The sequence below is a fragment of the Triturus cristatus genome, chromosome 3_1 (assembly GCF_964204655.1).
Source record: "Triturus cristatus chromosome 3_1, aTriCri1.1, whole genome shotgun sequence".
NCBI classification, from domain to species: Eukaryota; Metazoa; Chordata; class Amphibia; order Caudata; family Salamandridae; genus Triturus; species Triturus cristatus.
In genome coordinates this window covers 754195014-754221290 of record NC_140583.1, presented here as the reverse complement: position 1 = coordinate 754221290, position 26277 = coordinate 754195014, and positions in this window count along the sequence as shown.

The window sequence follows — 26277 nt, the reverse complement described above, 5'->3', positions numbered from 1 at the left end:
TCCCCCCAGCCAGTTCTGGGCCCGAGGGAGGTCCCTAGGGGGGTATCGATCCTCAACACCGGAAACCACCGCATTAAAGTCCCCCCCCAGTACCAACACCCCCCCGGGGAGCCTAAGCAGCAGGCGCCCCAAATCAGCGTAGGTGGCCGTCTGCAGGCCCGGCGGCACGTAGACCGCGACCAGCGAAATCAATCTACCCTCCCACCTCCCCACCAGCGCAGTGTAGCACCCTCTGTCGTCGTGGAGCACCTCATCCACCACTAGCGGGAGAGAGGTCCTGACCAAGATGCCCACTCCCCTCGAGCCAGAGGTGAAACCAGAATGGGCCAGGAGGCGATATCCTCGTCTGTTCATGGCATGAAAAGAGTTCCCTATGAGGTGTATTTCCTGCAAGAACACAATGTCAGGCGAAATACGTTTCAAGAACTGCAGGACTACCCCCCGCTTTATCCTGTCCCCCAGCCCATTCACATTCCAGGAAAGAAGTCTCAGTCCCCTACCCCCCATCCCTCCCAGCACAAAATATCCCCCTCCCGGGGAGCACAATCATAATAGCACAGCAAAAAACATTACCCCGCCTTGTGAAACAAACAAACAAACCCCAACCCTCCCCCATCGACCCCAACAAAACTCCCCCCGACCCTGCACCCCTGCGTGAGCCCAAACAGCCCCCCCAACATGCAGTGTGCCTGTCGCCCCAATATGAAGAAAGGACAAGAAAAAACCCCAGAAGGAGGAAAGGGCCCCAGCAAGCCCCCCGCAACCTCCAAATACCACGGGGCAAAGCGTTACAAACTGGAGTCCAGTGCAGCCACAGGTGCAAAACGTTACCAATACAGTCCATCACCAGGATCACAGTTCCATTCCTACTCCGTCAAACCCTCTCCACTCTCCGCCATCCGACCCTCCCGATCCCGACTCTTGGGCAGGGCATCCAGCCACTCTCCCACCGCCTCCGGCCGGTCGAAGAAGTGGGAGCGACCATCCAACTCGACCCGGAGCCTAGCCGGGAACAGCATCGCATACTTGAATTCCATGTCTCTCAAGCGCCGTTTGATGGCCGAGAATCCCATCCGTTGCTTTTGAACCGCTTGTGTAAAGTCTGGGTAAAAGCTAACATTAGAGTTCTCAAATCGTAATGGCCCAGTCACCCTCGACGCCTGCAGGATAGCGTCCCTGTCCCGAAAATTAAAAAGTCGGGCAATGATAGGCCGCGGGGGGCACCCATCTTGGGCGCACCCCCCTGGAATCCTGTGGGCCCGTTCCACAGCGAAGAACTTGCTCAGCCCTTTGGGTGCTAGATGAGTCACCACTAGATCCTCCACAAAAAGATCCACAGCAGACTCCTCCGACCGTTCGGGCACGCCGATAATGCGGACGTTGTTCCGTCTGGCCCTGCCTTCGGAGTCCTCAAGGCGACGCTCGGTCAGGTCACTGGCGAGCTGCAACCTCCGCACCGTCGTCTGCAAGGCGGCCACATCTACCGTTAGGCTCGACGCTGCTTGGGTCAATGAGTCGACCCGGTCGTTGGTTTTCGACAGGTCCGCTCTGACCAAGGTGACATCAATCAGCACCGAGTCCAATTTGTTAGCCAGAGTATCCAATTGCTGGTTCACAGTCACCTTCATCTCCTCAATGGCCCCCATGACATCCAACAGGGTCAATTCGGATGATGCACCCGAGGCCTCCCTGGGCGGCTCAGGCGATTTACGCGATCCACAAGGGGATCCCTTTAGCTGTGCGTAGCGGTCCATATTGTTGGCCTGGGAATAGGCTCCCCTTCGGGTAGACTTGGGTTTCAGTTTGTCGCCGTCCACTCTCGTCGTCATCGTCAGCGATCAGCAAGGTCAGCACCCTCCAGCACCCGGAGGAAGGCCAGGAGATCCGGGCCGCTAACTGAAAGAGGCCCGTTTACAGTTCAAGACTAGGCCTTGCACTCCGTACTCCGCGCAGCTCTCCCAATGTCCCACGCATCAGTCTCGGTAGCTCAACTCGAAACCGAAAGTGAAAGCACGAGGTCCGGGGCAGGCCCAGCCTGGCAGGCCGCTGTTGTTCAATTCGCAGCCGGACACCTCACCAACCCAAGTTCGGCACCAAGGCCGGAGAAGGCCGCAAACTTCAGATCGCCAAAAAACACGTTCCCCGAGTCCGATTTCGATTTGGAAAACGAGTGGCACCTTAGCGCAAGATCATAAACAAAAGCCCATTGAAAAAATCAGGATTATGACAGGATAGACGTGGGAGGTTGCGGAGGCCCTCGGGAGCCACAAGCCTACGCGGCCATCTTGGTTGCGCGCTAGGCTCCTCCCCCCGAAATAGAGTATTCTTATGGGTTCTATGCACTTAGTCAATTAAGTGTAGTGCTTGCTTGTTGTTGTCCAACGTGTTCCTTCCTGGGATAAACTCCTTATGATCTGGGTCAATTCATCCTTGCATATGTGGTCACAAACGTCTCATCAAGATTTCTTTGAAAATCTCGACATCCATATTCATCAAGGAAATTGGTTGAAAGGAAGAACATGGCTTTAGGTCCTTTCCCTTTTTTGGTATAACCGCAATCAAGGTTTCCCTCATGGAGTCAGCTACTGGAGAATCAGCAACAAAGGAGTTATAATGGTGTGTAAGAAGAGCAGACGGCATAGAGCAGAACGTTTTATAAAACATGCCTGTAAATCCAGCATGGCCCAGTGCTTTGCAGCGTTTTTAATTTAAAAATCCCCGGTATAACTTCAGAGGTAGCTACCGGTTATTCCAATGTTTCTATTTGAGCTGGTGTTAGGTGTGCAAGTGTAGCACCCCTCATATAATATTAGGCTGCATCCTCATCCCCTTTCTCCTCTATTTCTAGGGTTCTGTAATATTCTTGGAATGACTGCCTGATTTAGTTTTTGTAGTGAATAAAATCCCAGCTGTATTTTTAATGAAGGATTTCCTTTTCTGCTTAGCCTTAGTCCTCAATTTAGCAAAGAGTAGTTTTCCTGCCCTGTTTCCCATAATAAGATTGCTTTACTTAAAGGAATGTATTTGCAGCTTTGTCTTTATCTAATAATTTTAATTGTGCACAGCCTTCTTCTAAATGATGTCAGATACACCTTACCCCTCTCTCATATGAACCAGCAACAGTTCTTTCACCTGTTCTCCAATATCCGGCCTCATTTCCTGTCTTCCGTTAATTTCAGTAGCTGGGGAGATAATTTGCCTCCCAATAAAAGCTTTTAAATTGTCCTATAATATACAGACCTGAGCTTCTTCACTATCATTGTCCTTAATAAAGAGCTCTGGGAATTCCATGATTTATTCCACATTATGTTTATTGCACAACAGTTTATCTCCTAAGCACCACTGCTCTGTTCTCGATCTAGTCCACGGGAATTGAAGAAAGAACCATGCCAGTGAATAGTCTGAGATCTATTTAACTTGTACTGTACTCTTAACAACATGCTCTATAATATAGGAGGAAACAAGGAAACAATTTAATCTAACATATGTATGGTGCTCAGAGGAATACATCATAAAGTCCCTCTGTCACATGTGTCTTTCTACAAATGTTTATTACACCAAGGTTATCTAGCCATTCTTTAGTAATCCACTAGAGTTCTCCAGAGTGTCCTTTTCTCAAAGCAAAACCTATCCATAGCAATCTCCATAACCACATTAAGATAAACGTCAATAATTAACTCTCTGTCTGGGGATTGTGAAGCCAAGGACATGGTGACTTTGAGAAACTCATCTTACTTATTATTGGGAGCATAAATAGATTCTATGATGACAATGTAGTCTCCGTGGCCAGTATAAGCACCAATGCTATTCCATTAAAGTCCACAACTATCTCCTTGACCTCCTCTGTGAATGAGGATGACAACTGAATAGTTACTTTCCCTCCTTCCTACAATCAAATTCAAAATAGTGATGTGGGAACCATCTGTTTCATAGGCACGGCCAGTCTTTTTTTTAAGTAATTGTGTCTAATACATGAAGCAAATCTGACTACCAGAATCTCTTTAAAAGGATAGTAGAGCTGATCTTTTTGCTGAAGCATTAAGACCTCTTATACTTAGTCTCAAGATTGTAAGCAGGTGACTCATTGTGGTATCCGTAGATAGGCTCGGCAATATCAGGCTCTAGCGTGCAATAGTATTGTGCTGGCAATGAAGGAAGAGGTCCAACGACATATCATGTGAACTTAGAGGTACCCTGAAGTTGGCAAAGAGCAACTTATGGGCAGGCCCCGGGGGATGGGGTACCCGGGGCCAGAAGTGGCCCAGGGGATGGCAGGCCAGGTGGCCCCCCACCCCAATGAAAAAAAACAAATTAAAAAAAGGAGGCGAGGCCCCTGGGGATTGGGTCCCCCGAGCCAATAGTGGCGTAGGGAAGGGGGGTCATGTGGCCCTCCTTCCTAATAAATACATTTAAAAAAGGAGGCCATGCCTTGGGGGATGGGGTCCTCGGGCCGAAATTAGCCTCGGAAGGGGGGCCGCGCTGCCCCAATCCTGTTTAAAAAAAAAGAAAAAAAGGTGCCAGTCATTGGGGGATGGGGTCCCCAGGACCTCAAATATATTAAAAGAAGGGGGGCCACGCAGACCCTTCTAAAAAAAATATTACAAAGAAAAGCAGGCATCTCACCGGAGGCCCTGCCCCCTCCATGCACCACTCTGCAAACGTGCCACCCTGGCACATTCTAAGTTGGGGGATCAAGTCACCTCCATTCCTGAGGGTGCCTGGGGGCCAACTAGCCTACCAGGTACCTCCAGTAAGCGCCACACAGCTGGATTGCAGAGTGGTGGTCTGAGGCCACATCCCTTTTTACACGACTCTTCAAACCCTCCTCTTGGCGCACTGCTGGTGGGGCGATGAGGTCCTCTTGTGGACTTCATCCCCAGAGCAGCAGTGCGCCAGGAGCTGCATTTGCAGAGTGGTGTAAAAGGGGGGCGTGGCCTCGGCTACTCTCAGCAATCCAGTTGTATGGGGCTAACTGGAGGTACCTGGTGGGCTAGTTGGCCCCCAGGGACCCTCATGAGGAAAGGGGACTTCATCCCCCAATCAAGAGTGCGCCAGGAGGCATGCTTGCAGAGTGGTGGAGAAAGGGGGCGTGGCCTCTGTCCACCTCTTAGCAATCCCACTGTGTGGGGCTTACTGGAGGTAAGAGGTAAGCTAGTTGGCCCCTAAGGACACCCAGCAGTGACTCCTGAGGGACTTTGGGGCCAAGAAGCCCTCCTGGTACATCCTGTAAGTCCTACGCAGTGGAATTCTTGAGTGCTGGTCGGAAGTCCAGCACCCTTTATCTACCACTCTGCAAACGCGACTACTAGTTAAAGTAGCATGTTTCTGCACCTCTGACTTAGAGGTAGTTTTAATCCCCCTGCTCTATTATATACTAGGGCCTTACAGGGGAGGTCATGCCAATCCCAGGGGTACCCCAACCCATTATGTACCCTATTGTATGTAGGTGTTTTCACTGTATTCTAAGAGTCTTTTAGCATTGCACTGGCTCTAGGCCTGGTTAGTCAGAGTCAGTTACCACCAGTACCCATCAGCAAAAATTTGGAGGCACAGGATGACTTTGCAGCAAGGCCTCTTTCTGCACATCTGTTGGTTCTTTCTGCATATCTTTTGCTTCTTTCTGCACCTTTATTTGTCTTTCTGGATTTCTGTTGCCTTTTTCTGCATTTCTCTTGCTTCTTTCTGCGCCTTTCTTCCTCTTCTGGCACATGTCCTACCTCTGTAGGCATAGTTAGAAATTAGCATTTAAAAAACCTTAGAAATTCACTGAAAAAACCATACATTTAAGGGACGTCATAGTTAGAAATTAGTATTTAAAAAACATTTGAAATTCACTGAAAAAACATGGATTTCAGGGACGTTATAGTTAGAAATTAGCATTTAAAAAACCTTTGAAATTCACTGAAAAAACCATAGGTTTAAGAGTCATCATAGTTAGAGATTAGTATTTAAAAAACCTTTGAAATTCAATGAAAAAACATAGGTTTCAGGGACGTTATAGTTTCAAATTAGCATTTATTAAACCTTAGACATTCAGTAAAAAACACAGGTTTCAGGGACGTTATAGTTAGAAATTAGCATTTAAAAAACCTTTGAAAGTCACTGAAAAAACCATAGGTTTCAGGGATGTTATAGTTTGAAATAAGCACTTAAAAAACCTTTAAAATTCACTTAAAAAACTATAGATTTAAGGGACGTTATAGTTAGTAATTAGCATTAAAAAAAGCTTAAAAATTAACTGGAAAAAACATAGGTTTCAGAGACGTGATAGTTATAGTTAGAAATTAGCATTTAAAAAACCTTTGGAATTCACTGAAAAAAACCATAGGTTTAAGAGTCATCATAGTTAGAGATTAGTATTTAAAAAACCTTTGAAATTCAATGAAAAAACATAGGTTTCAGGGACGTTATAGTTTCAAATTAGCATTTATTAAACCTTAGACATTCAGTAAAAAACACAGGTTTCAGGGACGTTATAGTTAGTAATTAGCATTTAAAAAACCTTTGAAAGTCACTGAAAAAACCATAGGTTTCAGGGATGTTATAGTTTGAAATAAGCACTTAAAAAACCTTTAAAATTCACTTAAAAAACTATAGATTTAAGGGACGTTATAGTTAGTAATTAGCATTAAAAAAAGCTTAAAAATTAACTGGAAAAAACATAGGTTTCAGAGACGTGATAGTTATAGTTAGAAATTAGCATTTAAAAAACCTTTGGAATTCACTGAAAAAAACATAGGTTTCAGGGACATTATAGTTAGTTGGATATTTCACTCGTACAAAACCAGTGAAATTTGACCGATATAGTTAGTTCAGAAAACTGTAACTTGTGCCCCCGCAATGCACTGCTGATGATGTCACATATTACATGACATGGTCAGAGACATCACTAATGACATCACTGATGACATCTCAAATGACATCACTGATGACATCATCCATGTGATAATCAGATGCACCTCCTCACAACCTAATATAACATTTGATACACCCACACTCAAATACAGACCACCATTTTCGAAACCATACACACACCAATACCAGTTACTACAAACCCACTCACTGATTCCTAGGTCTACACACATCTACTTAATCACCTATACAGTCATATACATACATACAGTCACTCATCAATACAGCACTATCGTATGCACTTACACACCTTTAGAGACACTCACACACCACCACTCACCGATAGAGTTACTCACACACATAGTCAGTCATGTAAAGAATCAATCACAATCCCATTTACTCACCTATACAGTTATAAACACACCACCTCACTTAGTCATACATATACTAACACATACTTACTCTCTTATACAATCACTGATACAAGAACACTCATCCATACAGCCACTCTCACAATCACTCACTCTCACATATAGTCATTGATATACTCCAACACTCACGTATACTGCCTTTCACATATGTAGATACTCACACATGTACCACTGAGACATCCATTCAATCACCAACAAAGCCATACACACACTCACCCACCCATACAGCACCTCACAGACGCACTCCAGAACCCATACACTCAGTGAAGACAACCAATAAATAACCCATATAGACACTCATGTAACTATTCACAAACCCATGGAGCCTCTTACACACCAACTGACAGACTGATACAGACATTTACACAGTTTAGTCACTAACCCATGCTTTCACTAAGACATGTTTAATCACTCACTTATACAGTCACGCACCTACTAAATGATACATTCAGACACTTATACACCCACTCATTCTTCAATACACCTTGGCATATATTTAAAACATATTTAAACTTAACAGAATCACTATTCACTGGATGATGTCATCAGTGATGTCTTCAGTGATGTCATTTGAGATGTCATCAGTGATGTTACTGACCATGTCATGAATGATGTAATATGTGACGTCATCAGCAGTGCATTGCAGTGGCGTGAGTTATAGTTAGCTGAACTAACAAATTTCACTGGTTTTGTCAGAGTGAAATGCCCAACTAACTATAATGTCTCTGAAACCTATGTTTTTTCAGTGAATTTTCAAAGGTTTTTAAATGCTAATTTCTAACTATAACATCCCTGAAACCTATATTTTTTCAGTGATTATATATATATATCTATACATGTGTATATATATATATTCACACACATATATATTACATATATAATAGATAGGTAGATAGGTAGATAGATGGATAGATATATAATATATATCCATCTAGCCATACATATATATGTGTGTAGGAATATCACAAATCATCTTCCTTTAAATCATGTTGGCACTCCTGTGGGCTTCTCGTTCTTTTGTTTATACATTTTTTATATTTATCCGCACGTTCCAGCTATCAATGCAGCCTTGTTCATAGCTGTGGAGACAGAGAGAAAAAGGAAAGGCTGGCTGCCATTGATTGATCAGTATGACTCACGGAGGGAGAGGTTCCAGAGGTCACTATTTTGGGGAGGGATCATGCATCGGGAGCGTTCCCAGACCTGATTTCAGCCCTGAGGGCTCCAAACCCTGGGGCCCTTCACATTTATCAAAGGGGAAAGGGTACATGCCCCCATCCCATGGGGCCTGCCATAATTATCTAAGGGGAGGGGGTATGACTCCCCTTTATGAACCTCTTATGGCCCTGGCATTCCCATTCCAGGGGCCGCTATTTTAAAACAAGGCATGCCCAGCCCCCTTCCCTGAGCCAACAAAGGCATCGGTAACCCCATCCCTTGGGGTCTGTTATCACTGTGTCCCAGGGAGCTCACTCCCTGGACACTGTTTCCCCAATCCTCAAGTGCACAGGCAGGGATGCCTTGTCTGCTCCCACCCGGCTGGAGCCAAAAAAATGCTCCACCCGGGTGGAAGTAGACATTTGTTTCCCTGCCTACTCTCTTGCATGCAGGGAAAGTCCGATCGCTCTCTCCCAGCAGGAGCAGAGAAAAAAACTGCTCCCACTGCACCCAGGATAGGTGCATGTGGGGAGCCGGCAGGGACTGGGCCACCCCACAGCCCCCAATGCAAAGTCTTGTGGGTGCCCAGGGTGGACACCGGTGCACTCACATTAGGCCCTGGGGACAGGGTCCCCTGAGGTGTAGGCTCGGGTAGGGGGCCACATGCCCCACTCCCCATAAAAGAAAAGGCCCTAGGGGATGGGGTCCCAAGGGTGCAATAAAAATAATGCTGCCCTGGGAGATGGGGCTCCCAGGGCCTGTAAAGTGTCTTTAAAGGGGGTAGCATAATCCCCTCCCCTATGAGAAACAAAATGAGGTCCTGGGGTCTATAAAGGCTGGAGAGATTGTTTGAGGAAATAATTAAAATCCAAGGTGGGCACTAACACAACCTAAAAATAATAAATATAAAGAAATGAGTAGTAAATGAGTGTCAGGAGACCCTCATTTATTTTCCACTGCTCCTTGCAAGTAGAACCCTTTAATCTTCTACAAGGGATTTTAAAATATTTTTATCAGCTTGGTGGTGCTCTTAGGAGGCGCAGGAGCACCAAAAAGCATGTTGTAATGTTGTAGGGGGCTGCAAGGAGTGCTGCAGCTCCCCAGCAAATGAAGAAAAAATACAGTAAGTCTCCTAGGTCATTGAATCCATGGCCTCAGCAGAGTTTACCATGTTTTTTAAGCACTCCTAGCTGGAGCTCTATGCTCTTTAGCTGGAGTGCCGAGCCAACTTGTTAAGGGGTTCTATGGCTGCACTTTTCAGCTTGAAATGCTATAAAAACTCTCAAAGAACTGTTGGTATTTTTTTTTCATTAAACTTTCATAAATTTGTATTATAATCACTTTTATTAAACATTGCACTGTGGGAATTATTAAGATATGCATTTCATTCTAATTATTGTTCATATTTTAACAAAGACAATACAATTGCTTTACACATGTTGCTATATCGATCCCTTCATAAATCAAAAAGGCCCACTTTTCATATTTTCGTGTTCTGATCCTTTGAGAAAGTAAGTGATTTGCCTTACTGAAAATGTCAACCCTGCCCTGCGCTCAAACCCTCTCCAATTCCCTGCTGCCCATGGCTCAGGCACAGAGGGGTAGTTGAGCAGCAGTGTCTTTAGCTTCAAGGCAATGTGGGGAGAGGGATTAGTTGCCATAGAGGGGTTGGACATTTTTCAGTGAATAGATATATTTACTGAAAAACGAAAGGTCAAAGTGATGTTATAGTTAGGTGAAAATGTTGGCTTAATTGTAATATTATAAACTCAAAAGACAATTCACCAGTTATAATTTACTCAAGCAACTATAACTTGAACCCTGGGCTGAAAAAAATTCCAAAAGTGAGACTTCTATCTGCCAAAGCACCAGTGCAATTATCCGTTTTGCAAATACCTGTGGCAGGAGATCCATGGACTCTGTCACGTACACCTATCAAATAAAAGCAATAGCTGTTGGATCCTATGAAAAGGAATTATGGGGCCACCTGAAGGCTAAAAATCTACAAAAGGTAGGGAAAAGATCTTTTCAACATCTCCTACATCTTGACCCAGGAACAAGGGTCGAATTGGACCTCCATGGCATTGATACTCAGATCTCAGTCAGGCCAATTTTTACTGCACCAAGCTGTGGACTTACAAACATTGACTAAGAAATCGACGGGCAGATTTTCAAAACTTTTGCGCTGGTTTATCATCATAAAAGTGGCGCTAAGCAGCGCAAATATTTGTTTTGCTATTTTCTTTCCAGGGCAAAACTTGTTTTGCACTGAAGTACCCTGTAAGTAGTGCAAATCAGTGTCAAGCACTGCTTTGCGTTACTTTGCACCGAGGGGGCGTGACATGGGTGGTACATGGGCATTCCCATGCAACCAACCATGCCTTTTGACGCAAAACCCTATTTACAAAGATTTGTAAACCTTGTTTTGCGCCAAAAGTTAATGCCCCTTCAAAGGAGGCGCTAGCAGGATAAATTTTTTCATTTCTCCGTGGTTTTCTGACTTTCCATGCATGCTACACTCTGCAGCACGTATGCAAAGTGGGAAAAGCTTTGCATTGTGTCTTGCATAGTGTTTTGTACAGGAAGGGTACCCTTCCTGTACGAGACCTATGCTACACCCATGCACACACCCTAGCACTGCGGCGTTAAGGTGTGTGCATGGCGCACGGCAGCTGAAATCAGCGCCGTCGCAAGGGAAAGGAGAGGAGAGAGCCATATCTCTAAAGATATGGTGCTCTCCTTCTCCCTCCCTGTTGCGCAATGCGGTGCAGCCTTGCAGGGGGCTGCGCTACGTTGCGCTACTTTTTTGAAAATCTACCCCTAAAAGCATTTGCAGACATTCTTAAAATCCAAGGCTTTAACAAACTTTGCTGGATTTACATATCCACAAACCTAAAAGACATGGGTTCCCCAGTTTTCTGGAATAAAACATATCTAGAAAGAGCCTGAAGATAATCAGAAAGTGACACCGAATACCAGATGTTCAATCCTGTAAGGGAGGCTGTCTTTTAAGGCTGTACCTGGACGTTATGCCATCAATCACCTTTGAGCCATATCTGACCACCTTATTTCCTAATAGAAAAATGGACTCTACCTAAAATTCAGACTTTGAAACCTGACAGTCATGGCCTGTACTAAAAGATGGACCAACAACAAAACCAGCACATCATTCTTCACCTATAAACTAGGATGCCATGAGACTGTGCCACATTTCACACTCCTATTCTCTAACACTCCAAAGGAAGGGAATGTACTTATGAGGAACTCTACAGACCATGTGGGGACTAGAAAATTATGACACGCAGGTCATTACAGGGAGGTAGGTCCTTCAGCTCCTCCTTTTATAGCATAACACAAGGAGTTGTAGCGAGGCTATGTCACTCTGCCTCTGGTAGACTCAGAAGCTCTGTTCCAGCTGATTACTTTGTTTATCTTCAAGCCTGAAATTGACCAGACATGGTTGATATTTATAGCCATGAGCTCTGCACATTTTATTGTATCCTTAAAGTTTATTAACCAATTGAAATAACACGTTCTTCTTAATTGTGCACGATTTATTATATGTTTGAGAATTTGATTGTCTAAATATTGTAATCAATGGGTTTGTTCCATTTGTATGGCTTAATATTTGAAGCCGATAATAAAACAGGTCACAGTACTTGAGGGCCTGCTGAAGGTGTTTGATGGCACCCGGAGAGTCTCTAAGGGCTGCTTGGTGGAGTGTTTGGCTATCCAAAGGAAAGCTCAGTGCCTTTTGAGGGTATGTTGAATGGATCTGAGGGCACACCAATAGTTTATGAGGGCCAATCGTCAGTGTTTAAGGCACAGCTGATGGTAGGTGGATTCTGAGGGTCTCTTAGAGCAATCTAATGGCAGGATGGTGGTGTTTGAGCACTCTCCTAGGATCTCTAAGAGCACACTTGGGTTGTTTGAATACTGTAAGGTGGTGTCAGATGGACAGTTGAGGATGTCCAAATGTTTAATAGAGGTCACAAAGTTCTGGTCAGGGGTCTTCGAGAGTGCTCAGGGGTTGTCGTAAGAGAGAATCTGGGAGTCTAGTGGCAGGTTGCGGATCTCAAAAGGCCTCCTGGAAATGTTTCATGGCAGACCAAAGATTTCTACATCCTGGATGAGAGGCTCTGAGTGCCTAGAGGTATTGTATCTTGTCATGGCACAGGTCTCTGGTGGCATTTGAGGTGTTCAAATACCAGCTGAGGGTGGCTGATAGAAAGCATTGGGACACAGAGGGTAAGATGTTACTATTGAATGCCTAAGATTTCTACAGTGACTGAGGGTCATTTGCAGGTCGTTGAACTTTCTTGGGGGCTGTAGGGGGTGAGGGTAGTTTGGATGAAGGGGGCCATCTGGATCCTTATTCTATGTCTGTACCCCGGAGGGTCTCAGATCAGTAGATAATTTTTTGATTCAGAAGGACTGCAATAGGTTAAAACATAAACCTTCCTTTGAGCACGCCTATGTCTATGCCGACAAAGAATGCTCTATAAAACAACAAATACTGATTAAAATGTATCTCTGAGGTGGGCTCTGCTGAAGCTAGACTCTTTAATTCTCACTTTCCACCCTTAGTACACTGTGAAGCCATGCTGTATGGAATCTTCACAGTTACTCCCCAGAGGGCCTCAGATCAGTAGATCATTTTTTGATTCAGAAGGGCTGCAACAGGTTAAAACATAAACCTTCCTTTTAGCACGTCTATGTCTATGCTGACAAAGAATGCTCCATAAAAGAACAAATACTGATTAATACTGATTAAAATGTATCTCTGAGGTGGGCTCTGCTGAAGCTAGGCTCTTTAACTCTCACTTTCCACCCTTAGTACACTGTGAAGCCATGCTGTATGGAATCTTCACAGTTACTCCCCTGAGTCATGATTCTAATGTTACATCATGCACCGAATTCCCTCAGTTTATTTGACAATGACATTACAGACCTGAGTCAGACAGGAGACTACAGATATTTGATGTCAAAAAGCTGTCTTTCAGCTTTGTCTCACCTACAATTGCCCCCTCTTCAACGCAAAAGGCAAAAATAAATCCCCTAACTATTTCTTTGTTGTACATCCTGGGGTCATTCCTTTGGGGATAACACCTTGGGTTGGTTGTCTACCCTGGCAGATGTGCTCACCTCCCTGCCCACAAGAGGCTCTGTTCCGTATGACTCTAGGGGTGACCAAACTACTCCCATACTGCTATCAAGCTTCCACTCGTTGCTTCCTCTTCTTACAGAATTGGGGAGTATTCTGTGCATGTTTTCCTCCTTGCCATGTCTTTGTACAATAATTGCAATCCATGATTCTGTGTAAGTGCAGTCGGTCCAGTGATATTAACCACTTCGGTGCTAGGCCTTTTCCCCCATGTGCTAAGCCTTTTTTTGGCTATTTGGAGTAGTTCGTGCTTAGGCCCCTGTAACCTTTTGACCACATATGGTATCCACGCCAAATTTGTGTCCTTTTCTTCCAACATCATGGGGATGCTAAAGGTACGCAGGGTTTGTGGATTCCCCTGGCGGGGTCCCAGAAATTAGCCAAAATACAGCTAAATGTTTTTTGGGGGGGAAAATGGGAAAAAAGGGCTACAGATGAAAGCGTCTGGTTTTTACCCTGCAAATGGTATCCAAAAAGGGGCTGTGGTGCTGAAATCACCATATTCCCAGCTTTCAGGTACAAGCAGACTTTTGTCAGAAAACCAACATTTTTTGCACAGTTTGGCATTTTTCTGGGACATAGCCTATATTTGATATTTTTTTGTGCTTTCAACCTCCTTCCAGTTAATGGTAGAAATGGGTATGAAAGCAATAATGGATCCTGGAAAGCTATACATTTTAGAAAAGTAGACAACATTCTGAATTCAGCAAGGGGTCATTTGTGTAGATCTTTCAAGGTTTCCTTATTGAAACTAACAGTTAAATATAGGAAAAATTGAAAATTAGTTGAAAAAAAGAGCCATTTATGCCAACGTTTTCACATGTAACTTCTTCTAATTGTAACAGCTGATTGAAAGCAATATACTGTTACATCCACTAGACCTTTCTGGTTGTGGGGATATATAGGACTTGTAGGTTCACCAAGAACCCGACGAACCCAGAGCCAATAACTGAGCAGCATCTTGCAATGTTTTTTCATTATGTTCCGGGTATATAGAAATTAATTGTGGGAAAATATATCTGTGTAAAAATCGGTATGAAAGACACCTATGTATTTCTGAAATTGGAACAAAATGTAGAGTTTAGAAACAGTAGATATTTGCACATTTCCAAAATTGTGAGTACCCATACTAGCATGAGACTTATAGGTCATTTTTCAAAATGACTTCTTTTGTACACATTGTCTTTCATTTGGAAGGTAGAAATGCATCAAAAGTCAATAGGTAATAACAGTTGCTCTACATTTCAGAGTTACCCTAAGTCGCCTGATAAAAATGGTACCTCACTTGTGTGGGTAGGCCTAGGGCCCGCGATAGGAAACGGTCCAAAACGCAATGTGGACACACCATTTTTACAGTGAAAACTGATCCTTTTTTTTGCAAAGTGCCTAGCTGTAGATTTTGAAACCCAGCTCTGCCGGCACCTAGGGAAATCTAGCAAACCTATACAGTTTTGAAAACTAGACACCCAGGGGAATCCAGGATGGGGTTACTTGACTTGCTCTAACCAGGTTCTATTACCCAGAATCCCTTGCAAACCTAAAGATTTGTAAAAAAAAACAAACACATTTTCCTCACATATCTGTGGTGGAAAGTTCTGAAAACTGCGTGGATCCAAAAAATTCCACCCACCCAGCATTCCCCAAAGTCTTTCAAGAAAAATGGTACCTCACTTGTGTGGGTAGGCCTAGTGCCCGTGACAGCAAACGGCCCAAAACGCAACGTGGACACAACACATTTTCATGGTGAAAACATACCCTTTTTTTGCAAAGTGCCTAGCTGTAGATTTTGAACCCTAGCTCTGCCGGCACCTAGGGAAACCTAGCAAACCCATACATTTTTGAAAACTAGACACCCTGGGGAATCCAGGATGGGGGTGACTTGACTGGGTCTCACCAGGTTCTGTTACCCAGAATCCCTTGCAAACCTCAAAATTTGTTTTAAAAAAAGCACATTTTCTGGAATCAGCCTGGATCTACAAAATTCCACCTACCCCAAGTTCCCCAAAGTCTTACAAGAAAAATGGCACCTCACTTGTGTGGGTAGACCTAGTGTCCGGGACAGGAAACGGCCCAAAACGCAAAGTAGACACACCACATTTTCACAGTGAAAACGGACCCTTTTTTGCAAAGTGCCTAGCTGCCGGCACCTAGGGATACCTTGCATACCTATATATTTGTGAAAACTAGACACCCAGGGAATTCCAGGGAGGTATGGCTTGCGTGGATCCCCCAACTTTTTCTTACCCAGAATCCCCTGCAAACCTCAAATTTAGCTGAAAAAAAATCACTTTTTCCACACATTTTCGTGTGTGAAAGTTGTGGCATCACCGGGCTGACACAAATTTCCTGCCTGGGGGGCAGATCAGGGGCCACTGCCCCATCTGCCCTCCCGGGGGGACAGAAAGACACAAATTTCTCTGGGGGGGGGGGATTGTCATGCCCATTTTGGGCAGCCCCTACACGAATAACAAAAAAAAGATTCCTGGTTTCTAGTGGGCTTTCTTCCCCCGGGGGCAGATCGGGGGCTACTGCCCCATCTGCCCCCCCGGGGGTCAGGAAGGCTGTAATTTTGGTGGGCGTGGGGGCATTGGCATTCCCGTTTTGGGCAGCCCCTACCCTATTTAAACTTGCCCAAACCCCCCCCAAAAAAATCCCTGACATCTACTGGGCTTTCTGCCCCCCCGGGGGGGGGAAATTGGGGGTTATTGCCCCATCTGTCCCCCAGAGGGGGAAGAAAGTCTGTAATTTTGGTAGGGGTCATATTTGTGGAGGGTGGGGGCATTGGCATGCCTGTTTTGGGCAGCTCCCACCCTAATTCAAATTGCCCAAAGAGAAATCATAGTCATCTAATGGGCTTTTCGCCCACAGCGGGGGGGGCAGATTGGGTGCTACTGCCCCATCTGCCACCCAGGGGGGCAGAAAGGCTGCAATTTTGGCAGGGGGTGGGGGCATTGGCATGCCCGTTTTGGGCAGCCCCCACCCTAATTACATATGGGAACAGAAAATCCCTGGTGTCAAGTGGGTTTTCTGCCCCCCGGGGGAGAAGATTGGGGGCTACTGCCCCATCTGCCCCCCAGGGGGAGCAGAAAGGCTGTAATGGTGGTGGGTGGTGAAGGCATTGGCGTGCCAGTTTTGGGCAGCCCCCACCCTAATTTACATATGTCAGTAAAAATGTCCCTGGCATCAAGTGGGCTTTCTGCCATCCCGGGCGGGGTTGAAAGGCTGTAATGGTGGCAGGGGATGGGGGCATTGGCATGCTCATTTTGGGCAGGCCCCACCCTAATTACATATGTCAATAAAAATATCCCTGGCGTCAAGTGGGCTTTCTGCCCCCCCGGGTGGCAGAAAGACTGAATATGGCCAATATATATTTTGGGGGGAGCAAAGGCCCTTGCCCAAGGGGCCGCTATCCCCTCCCTGGTGTCTAGTGGTGGATCCCTGCACCCCTTTCCAAAGATACCTCTCCCGTGTTTCTACGTGCTCAGGGGGCTGAGATAGCCCCCTGAGCACGAAGAAGTGAAACTGAAATGAGCCTAAAGGCTCATTTTAGTTTTGGTTTCAGTTCAATGACCTCAGCACGATCGTCATTTCACTTAAACGGGATAGGGGCCTCGGGTGCTGGGGAAGCTCTTCCTCAGCTCCCGAGGCTACAGGGGAGAAATAGAAATCCCTCTGGTCCCTGCACCAGAGGGATTTCTGGTGCCATGTTCCAGGACGGCCGGGAGCCGTCCTGCGCAAACGAGCACCGTGGCGCAGGACGGCTTCCGGCCATCCTGCACGCCGAAGGGGTTAATCACTCGCCGTAACTACGTGTAAAACTTCAGGCTGTGGTCCGAGGGGAAAAGAGAACCAAACCCACCAGGGCACAGCCTTAAAAACCCGCTAAGTTTCGTTTCTGCTAGGTTTCATTTCACCGTACCTCCCGATGACATCACCTCAGCCAGACAACCTTTTCCTTGTCCAGGGGCCCCGGAGGAGGCTCAGCCCCGTAGCGCTACTAGGGGCGGACCTTTGCTAGGCACGGGGTGTGCCTGTTCAACATTGAAAATCCAAAAAACACATACATTCCCTTCTCTTTCCACTGCTTTCCAATGCTTTACCCCTGGGAAGATGGCCAATATTAAGAGTGAAAATACCATGGACTTTATTCTTCCTGCAATCAGCTTGATATGTGCCTGGCTTAAGACTTTTTGGTCCTGAGCTCCTCCATTTATGAAAATCAAAACTGTATATCCTGAAGAATAGCTGTGCAAACTGTGAAGATGGATGATCTTTCTGCCCCTTCTAAAACAACAAGTACATTTTGGACCCTTACTGTTCATTGGGGACACTATGTCACACCTACCTGAAGCCAAACCGACAATTGTTTCTGGGCGTGAGGCGAGCACGGTGGCCGCGTTAGCTCGCGCACCAAAAACTACATTTCCCAGGTGTCCTGCTTCCGGGTAGGCACGCATGCCCGCTGATGACACACCTACCCAGAAGCCTCTTATGCAGAGCGGCGGCGGCGATGCGGTGCTGCGAATTCGGTTTGGCAGACGCCGGAGAGAGGAAGACCCACGCTGAAGTGCATCATTGGCATTTGGATGCTAGCATGCAGGGTGGTAAGGGTGACGTTGTCACCGCTCTGGGGGCATATGTTGTTACTTCACGAGGATGTGATTTGGATCGCTTTGCTCATTTTCTTAGCATTTGACAATCATGTTGAGGTAGGGATGTTAATACCTCCAACGTGTACTGTTTATGGAATATCGATTCATGGTGGTTAAGCATAAGAAGTGAATTATTACTGGAATCTTTATTCATGACATTTGCTGTGCTTCAACACGCAAAGAGTGCTAGGCATGAGAGGTTATTGCCAGTACAGTTTATTTAGTTTATGATGATGAGTATTACTAAAGACTTTATGTGGCTCTTGTGATCTTCCTTCCAGCAAGGGCTTTGGTGTGCGTTATGCTCAACCCCCTCTGTGATGCAATTACCAACAATCATTGTGTGGTGGGTACAGTCTGAGTGAGCGTGGTGTGTGAGTTGTGTATGCCCTTAGTGTGTTGAAACTCATGATATGGTGTCTTTTCTCCTTTTGCATATAAAATGGTACCTCACTTGTGTGGGTAGGCCTAGTGCCCGTGACAGCAAACGGCCCAAAACGCAACGTGGACACAACACATTTTCATGGTGAAAACATACCCTTTTTTTGCAAAGTGCCTAGCTGTAGATTTTGAACCCTAGCTCTGCCGGCACCTAGGGAAACCTAGCAAACCTATACATTTTTGAAAACTAGACACCCTGGGGAATCCAGGATGGGGGTGACTTGACTGGGTTTCACCAGGTTCTGTTACCCAGAATCCCTTGCAAACCTCAAAATTTGTTTTAAAAAAAGCACATTTTCTGGAATCAGCCTGGATCTACAAAATTCCACCTACCCCAAGTTCCCCAAAGTCTTACAAGAAAAATGGCACCTCACTTGTGTGGGTAGACCTAGTGTCCGGGTCAGGAAACGGCCCAAAACGCAAAGTGGACACACCACATTTTCACAGTGAAAACTGACCCTTTTTTGCAAAGTGCCTAGCTGCCGGCACCTAGGGATACCTTGCATACCTATATATTTGTGAAAACTAGACACCCAGGGAATTCCAGGGAGGTATGGCTTGCGTGGATCCCCCAACGTTTTCTTACCCAGAATCCCGTGCAAACCTCAAATTTAGCTGAAAAAAAATCACTTTTTCCACACATTTTCGTGTGTGAAAGTTGTGGCATCACCGGGCTGACACAAATTTCCTGCCTGGGGGGAGATCAGGGGCCACTGCCCCATCTGCCCTCCCGGGGGGGCAGAAAGACAGGAATTTCTCTGGGGGGGGATTGTCATGCCCATTTTGGGCAGTCCCTACACGAATAACAAAAAAAGGATTCCTGGTTTCTAGTGGGCTTTCTGCCCCCCGGGGGGGCAGATCGGGGGCTACTGCCCCGTCTGCCCCCCCGGGGGTCAGGAAGGCTGTAATTTTGGTGGGTGTGGGGGCATTGGCATGCCCGTTTTGGGCAGTACCTACCCTATTCAAACTTGCCCAAACCCCCCCCCCAAAAATCCCTGGCATCTAGTGGGCTTTCTGCCCCCGCGGGGGGGGGGGAAATTGGGGGCTATTGCCCCATCTGTCCCCCAGAGGGGGAAGAAAGTCTGTAATTTTGGTAGGGGTCATATTTGTGGAGGGTGGGGGCATTGGCATGCCTGTTTTGGGCAGCCCCCACCCTAATTCAAATTGCCCAAAGAGAAATCATAGTCATCTAATGGGCTTTTTGCCCCCAGCGGGGGGGGGGGCAGATTGGGTGCTACTGCCCCATCTGCCCCCAGGGGGGCAGAAAGGCTGCAATTTTGGCGGGGGGTGGGGGCATTGGCATGCCCGTTTTGGGCAGCCCCCACCCTAATTACATATGGAAACAGAAAATCCCTGGTGTCAAGTGGGTTTTCTGCCCCCCCCGGGTGAAGATTGGGGGCTACTGCCCCATCTGCCCCCCAGGGGAGCAGAAAGGCTGTAATGGTGGTGGGTGGTGGAGGCATTGGCGTGCCAGTTTTGGGCAGCCCCCACCCTAATTCACATATGTCAGCAAAAATATCCCTGGCATCAAGTGGGCTTTCTGCCCTCCCGGGCGGGGTTGAATGGCTGTAATGGTGGCAGGGGATGGGGGCATTGGCATGCCCATTTTGGGCAGCCCCCACCCTAATTAAATATGTCAATAAAAATATCCCTGGCGTCAAGTGGGCTTTCTGCCCCCCCGGGTGGCAGAAAGACTGAATATGGCCAATATATATTTAGGGGGGAGCAAAGGCCCTTGCCCAAGGGGCCGCTCCCCCCTCCCTGGTGTCTAGTGGTGGATACCTGCACCCCTTTCCAAAGATACCTCTCCCGTGTTTCTACGTGCTCAGGGGGCTGAGATAGCCCCCTGAGCACGAAGAAGTGAAACTGAAATGAGCCTAAAGGCTCATTTTAGTTTTGGTTTCAGTTCAATGACCTCAGCACGATCGTCATTTCACTTAAACGGGGGAGGGGCCTCAGGTGCTGGGGAAGCTCTTCCTCAGCTCCCGAGGCTACAGGGGAGAAATAGAAATCCCTCTGGTCCCTGCACCAGAGGGATTTCTGGTGCCATGTTCCAGGACGGCCGGGAGCTGTCCTGCGAAAACGAGCACCGTGGCGCAGGACGGCTCCCGGCCATCCTGCACGCCGAAGGGGTTAATCACTCGCCGTAACTACGTGTAAAACTTCAGGCTGTGGTCCGAGGGGACAAAGAGAACCAAACCCACCAGGGCACAGCCTTAAAAACCCGCTAAGTTTCGTTTCTGCTAGGTTTCATTTCACCGTACCTCCCGATGACATCACCTCAGCCAGACAACCTTTTCCTTGTCCAGGGGCCCCGGAGGAGGCTCAGCCCCGTAGCGCTACTAGGGGCGGCCCTTTGCTAGGCACGGGGTGTGCCTGTTCAACATTGAAAATCCAAAAAACACATACATTCCCTTCTCTTTCCTCTGCTTTCCAATGCTTTACCCCTGGGAAGATGGCCAATATTAAAAGTGAAAATACCATGGACTTTATTCTTCCTGCAATCAGCTTGATATGTGCCTGGCTTAAGACTTTTTAGTGCTGAGCTCCTCCATTTATGAAAATCAAAACTGTATATCCTGAAGAATAGCTGTGCAAACTGTGAAGATGGATGATCTTTCTGCCCCTTCTAAAACAACAAGTAAATTTCGGACCCTTACTGTTCATTGGGGACACTATGTCACACCTACCTGAAGCCAAACCGACAATTGTTTCTGGGCGTGAGGAGAGCACGGTGGCCGCGTTAGCTCGCGCACCAAAAACTACATTTCCCAGGTGTCCTGCTTCCGGGTAGGCACGCATGCCCGCTGATGACGCACCTACCCAGAAGCCTCTTATGCAGAGCGGCGGCGGCGATGCGGTGCTGCGGATTCTGTTTGGCAGACGCCGGAGAGAGGAAGACCCACGCTGAAGTGCATCATTGGCATTTGGATGCTAGTATGCAGGGTGGTAAGGGTGACGTTGTCACCGCTCTGGGGGCATATGTTGTTACTTCACGAGGATGTGATTTGGATCGCTTTGCTCATTTTCTTAGCATTTGACAATCATGTTGAGGTAGGGATGTTAATACCTCCAACGTGTACTGTTTATGGAATATCGATTCATGGTGGTTAAGCATAAGAAGTGAATTATTACTGGAATCTTTATTCATGACATTTGCTGTGCTTCAACACGCAAAGAGTGCTAGGCATGAGAGGTTATTGCCAGTACAGTTTATTTAGTTTATGATGATGAGTATTACTAAAGACTTTATGTGGCTCTTGTGATCTTCCTTCCAGCAAGGGCATTGGTGTGAGTTATGCTCAACTCCCTCTGTGATGCAATTACCAACAATCATTGTGTGGTGGGTACAGTCTGAGTGAGCGTGGTGTGTGAGTTGTGTATGCCCTTAGTGTGTTGAAACTCATGATATGGTGTCTTTTCTCCTTTTGCATATAAAGAGCCATCCTATGATACGATACCTTCATCAAAGAATTGGTTCGCAAGAATGCAAGTTATTTTTTCTTTACAGGTAGTTACTGCTCAGTATATGTTATGTGTGTTTAGACATGTGTTACAGGAAGTGGAACAGGTCTTTAATTGTGTTTCTTGTGTTGTAGGTCTCCCTCCCCACTGTCCCCATCCTTTCCTTCCCTCGCTTAATCATTCCTACCCTCTGCAATGTTATAGCATCAGAGAGTGGAGCGATTGGGAGGTGGACCCATTTGAGCAACGCACCGATCCTGGGACTTTGGAAGAAAACCTTAACAGAATTCGCAGCCAAAGAATTTATTTTCTCCTGATCGGTGTTGGGTTGATAATGGCCACCTTAGAGGATGTAATGGCGGCCTTGGTTATGGTACAACAGGAATTAACTGCCTCTAGGGCAGAAACCGCGATCTTACAAGACCGAGTTGACAAATTACAGAGAAATCCGTTTGATGTGAGCACAGGAAATGGTAGTGGTGCTACTTGGTCTTCAGGTTCCTTTGCAGGAGCAGCACCACCGTTGTCGGTGGAATTTCCTACACCTATACGTTTGGCGGCCCCTGAAAGGTTTACAGGGGATGAGAACAAAGTACAGGTTTTTATAACACAGGTGTTGTTGCACTTTACCTGTAAACCCAGAGCATTTCCTACTAACCAAGTTAGGGTAGCCTTCCTTATTTCTTATCTAGCTGGAGATGTCGCATTGTGGGCTGTCCCGTTGGTTCATAATTATGATCCTCTGTTGTACGATTGGGAAGGATTTAGAAAAGAGTTTCAGAATATCTTCGATAGATGATCCCATAGTTTCACAGCCGATAGGGAGTTATAGGAAGTAAGGCATGGCAATAAAGATCTAGTACTATTTTTAAATACTTTTCAGCTGTCGATATCAGAGACTGGATAGCCTGAGGATAAGAGAGCAACTTTGTTTCACCAGGGATTAAGAGATGAGCTCAAAGATGTGATAGCCCAGGTAGATCCTCAACCAGCCACGTGTACTGATCTCATTAATTTGGCCTTGAGGTTAGACAGTAGGAAGAACGATCACAGGACCGACAGGAGAAGACCTGATCGTTTTTTTCCAGATATGAAAAACCAAGGTTTCCTAAGTCTAGCACGAGTGGAGCGCTATAACCCATGGAGATAGGAACTGTTAGGGCTCCTTTATCGCAAGAGGAACGAGAGCAAAGACGTTTGAATGGGCTATGTTTGTATTGTGGTAAGAAAGGCCATTTTGTAAGGGATTGCCTGGCTAAACCCAAGAATAAACCAGGGCTTGGTAGCATGAGTGCACCTGTGCCCCCTAAGTTGGAAAACTAGAATGCTCAGAGGTAACAGGAGGGGGCTTTTTGAGTGACTTAGTAATCCCTTCAACTCAGCACATACATGTGATCACATCAGGACATTTTAGGATCCCTATCCATATCCAGTTGCCAGAAGGGTGGAGAGAGGTGGAAGCTATGATAGACTCAGGGGCCACTGGGTTGTTTGTAGATGAGGATTTGGCTGCTAACTTACAGTTGTCATTAGTTAAGAAAGATGTGCCTGAAACAGTCTTGGCCATAGATGGAAGGAAATTGATCACGGGACCAATCAGTTTCTCCACCAGTGTATTAGTAGTGCGCTGTGCACCTCAACATGTAGAGTTCCTAAGCTTTAACCTAATACGAGCACCTCAGTATGGCATTATTCTAGAGTTACCTTGGTTGATCAAGCACAATCATTCCATAGATTGGGTTGCCATGACTGTTCTTTTTAACAGTACGGGATGCAAGTAACATTGCAATCAGGAACATAAGGATCTTCCAATAAAAGCCTTAGCCACTCTTCTTCACATCGCTACCACAGCTGAGCAGAAAATTACCTTACCCAAGGAATACGAACAATACAGGGAGGTGTTCAATGAAAAACAAGCCAATGTGTTACCCCCTCATAGTTCTTATGACTGTCAAATTGACCTAGTGCCAGGTGCTGTAGTACCATGTAGTAGGATCTATGCTCTCACGGACACTGAAAACGAGCATCTCAAATCATATCTGGATCAGTATTTTGCAAATGGCTTCACAAGACCATCTAAGTCTCCTGCAGCCTCCCCTTTGTTTTTCATACCGAAAGCAAATGGGGAAAAACATGCGTGCATTGATTTTAGGGCCTTGAACCACATTACCATTAAGAACAGGTGCCCATTACCTCTAATCCCAGTTCTATTAGACCAGATGAAAATTGCTCAAGTGTACACACGGTTGGACTTAAAAGGTGCTTATCACCTAGTCAGGGTGAGGAAGGGAGATGAGTGGAAAATAGCGTTTCACACTCGTCTTTGGATTATTTGAGTATACAGTGATGCCTTTTGGGCTGTGTAATGCTCCCGCTGCTTTTCAATTCTTTTTGAACGAGGTGTTGCGGGAGTACCTAGATGTCTTTACAGTAGTATATATTGATGATATTTTTATATATTCTGATTCAGTGGCTCAGCATTATCAGCATGTGTGTTTGTTTGGTCCTGCAAGCCTTGCATGACAATGGATTATTTTGCAAACGAAGTAAATGCGAATTCCACGTTCAGAGGGTGGAGTTTTTAGGAGTAATTATTTCACCTCAAGGATTGGAAATGTCTGATCGTAAAATAAAAGCTGTAAAAGATTGGCCACAACCAGTCAATGTGAAGGAAGTCCAATGTTTTTTGGGCTTCGCTAATTTCTATCGAAGGTTTATACTCCAGTTTTCAAGGGCGGTAACACCGATAACAAAATTGTTAAGGAAAAACGTTCCATTTGAATGGAATAATGAAACTGAAGCCTCATTTTCTCAGCTGAAAGGAGCCTTTACCTCAACCCCAATTTTGGCCCCCCAAGATCCTGAGAAGCCGTTTGTAGTGGAAGCTGATGCGCCAGACATGGCGGTGGGTGCAATTTTGTCACAAAGGAATGTGAAGACAGGACAGCTACATCCTGTAGCCTACATGTCTCGCAAGCTAAATGAGGCTGAAACTAGGTACACCATTGCGGAAAAAGAGTTAATGGCCAACAAGGATGCTTTCACTACCTGGAGACATCATTTGATGGGTGCCAAGCATGTGGTCACTGTATACACCGACCATCGTAATCTACAATTTATGAGGTCTGCCCGTATGTTATCCCCCAGGCAAATGCGCTGGATGTTATTTTTCTCCGAATTCGATTATATCGTCACCTACAGACCAGGTGCAGAGAATGGGATAGCGGATGCTCTCATCCGACAAGAAACAGCGTGTAGTCTGGTGAATAAACAGACTCTTTCTATATTGGCCCCTGATCAAGTCATAGGTGTTGTGCACTCTGAACAGTTTTTATGCTCTGTGGTTCGTGCAAGCACGACTCCCATATGGAGGAAATGGCTCAAGGAACATCCTCAATGGAAAATGAGACAAGGGGTGCCTATAAGAAATCAACAAATGTTAATCCCCTCAAAAGCATTACAAGAGAGTGTACTTCATTGGTGTCATACGGTTCCCAGTGCAGAACACAATGGTATCGACAAAACACTAGACAGAATTCTGAGATATTTTTGGTGGCATTCAGTAAAAACAGACTTGGTACTTTTTGTAAAGAAATGCGAAACATGTGCAAAAGCAAAATCAGATCACAGAAAGGCTCAAGGGTTGCTGCAACCGTTACCCACACCCTCGGTTGCATGGACTACTATATCCATAGAATTCATAGTAGGGTTGCCTAAAGATCAAGGTAACACTGTAATCATGGTAGTGGTAGACAGTCTCACTAAGATGGGGCACGCACATGTACAGCGTAGGGAAGGTCCCCCATACCTGCCAGGTGATGTGGTCTGGTTATCCAAAAGGAACATCAGGTTTCGCAGATACAGTATTTTCATCCCTCGCTACTTAGGGCCCTGCAAGGTGATAAAATGCATCAACCCTGTCTCGGTCTGTTTAGCATTGCAAAAGACCATGAGAATACACCCAGTGCTCCATGTATTCTTGCTGAAACCCTCCTACACACCGGTGAAGAAGAAAACTCCTCCAGTGTGGGTGGACGGTGAACCTGAATATGAGGTATCTAAGATTTTGGACTCCAAAATGAGGGGATCCTCTTTATGGTATCTAATTTCATGG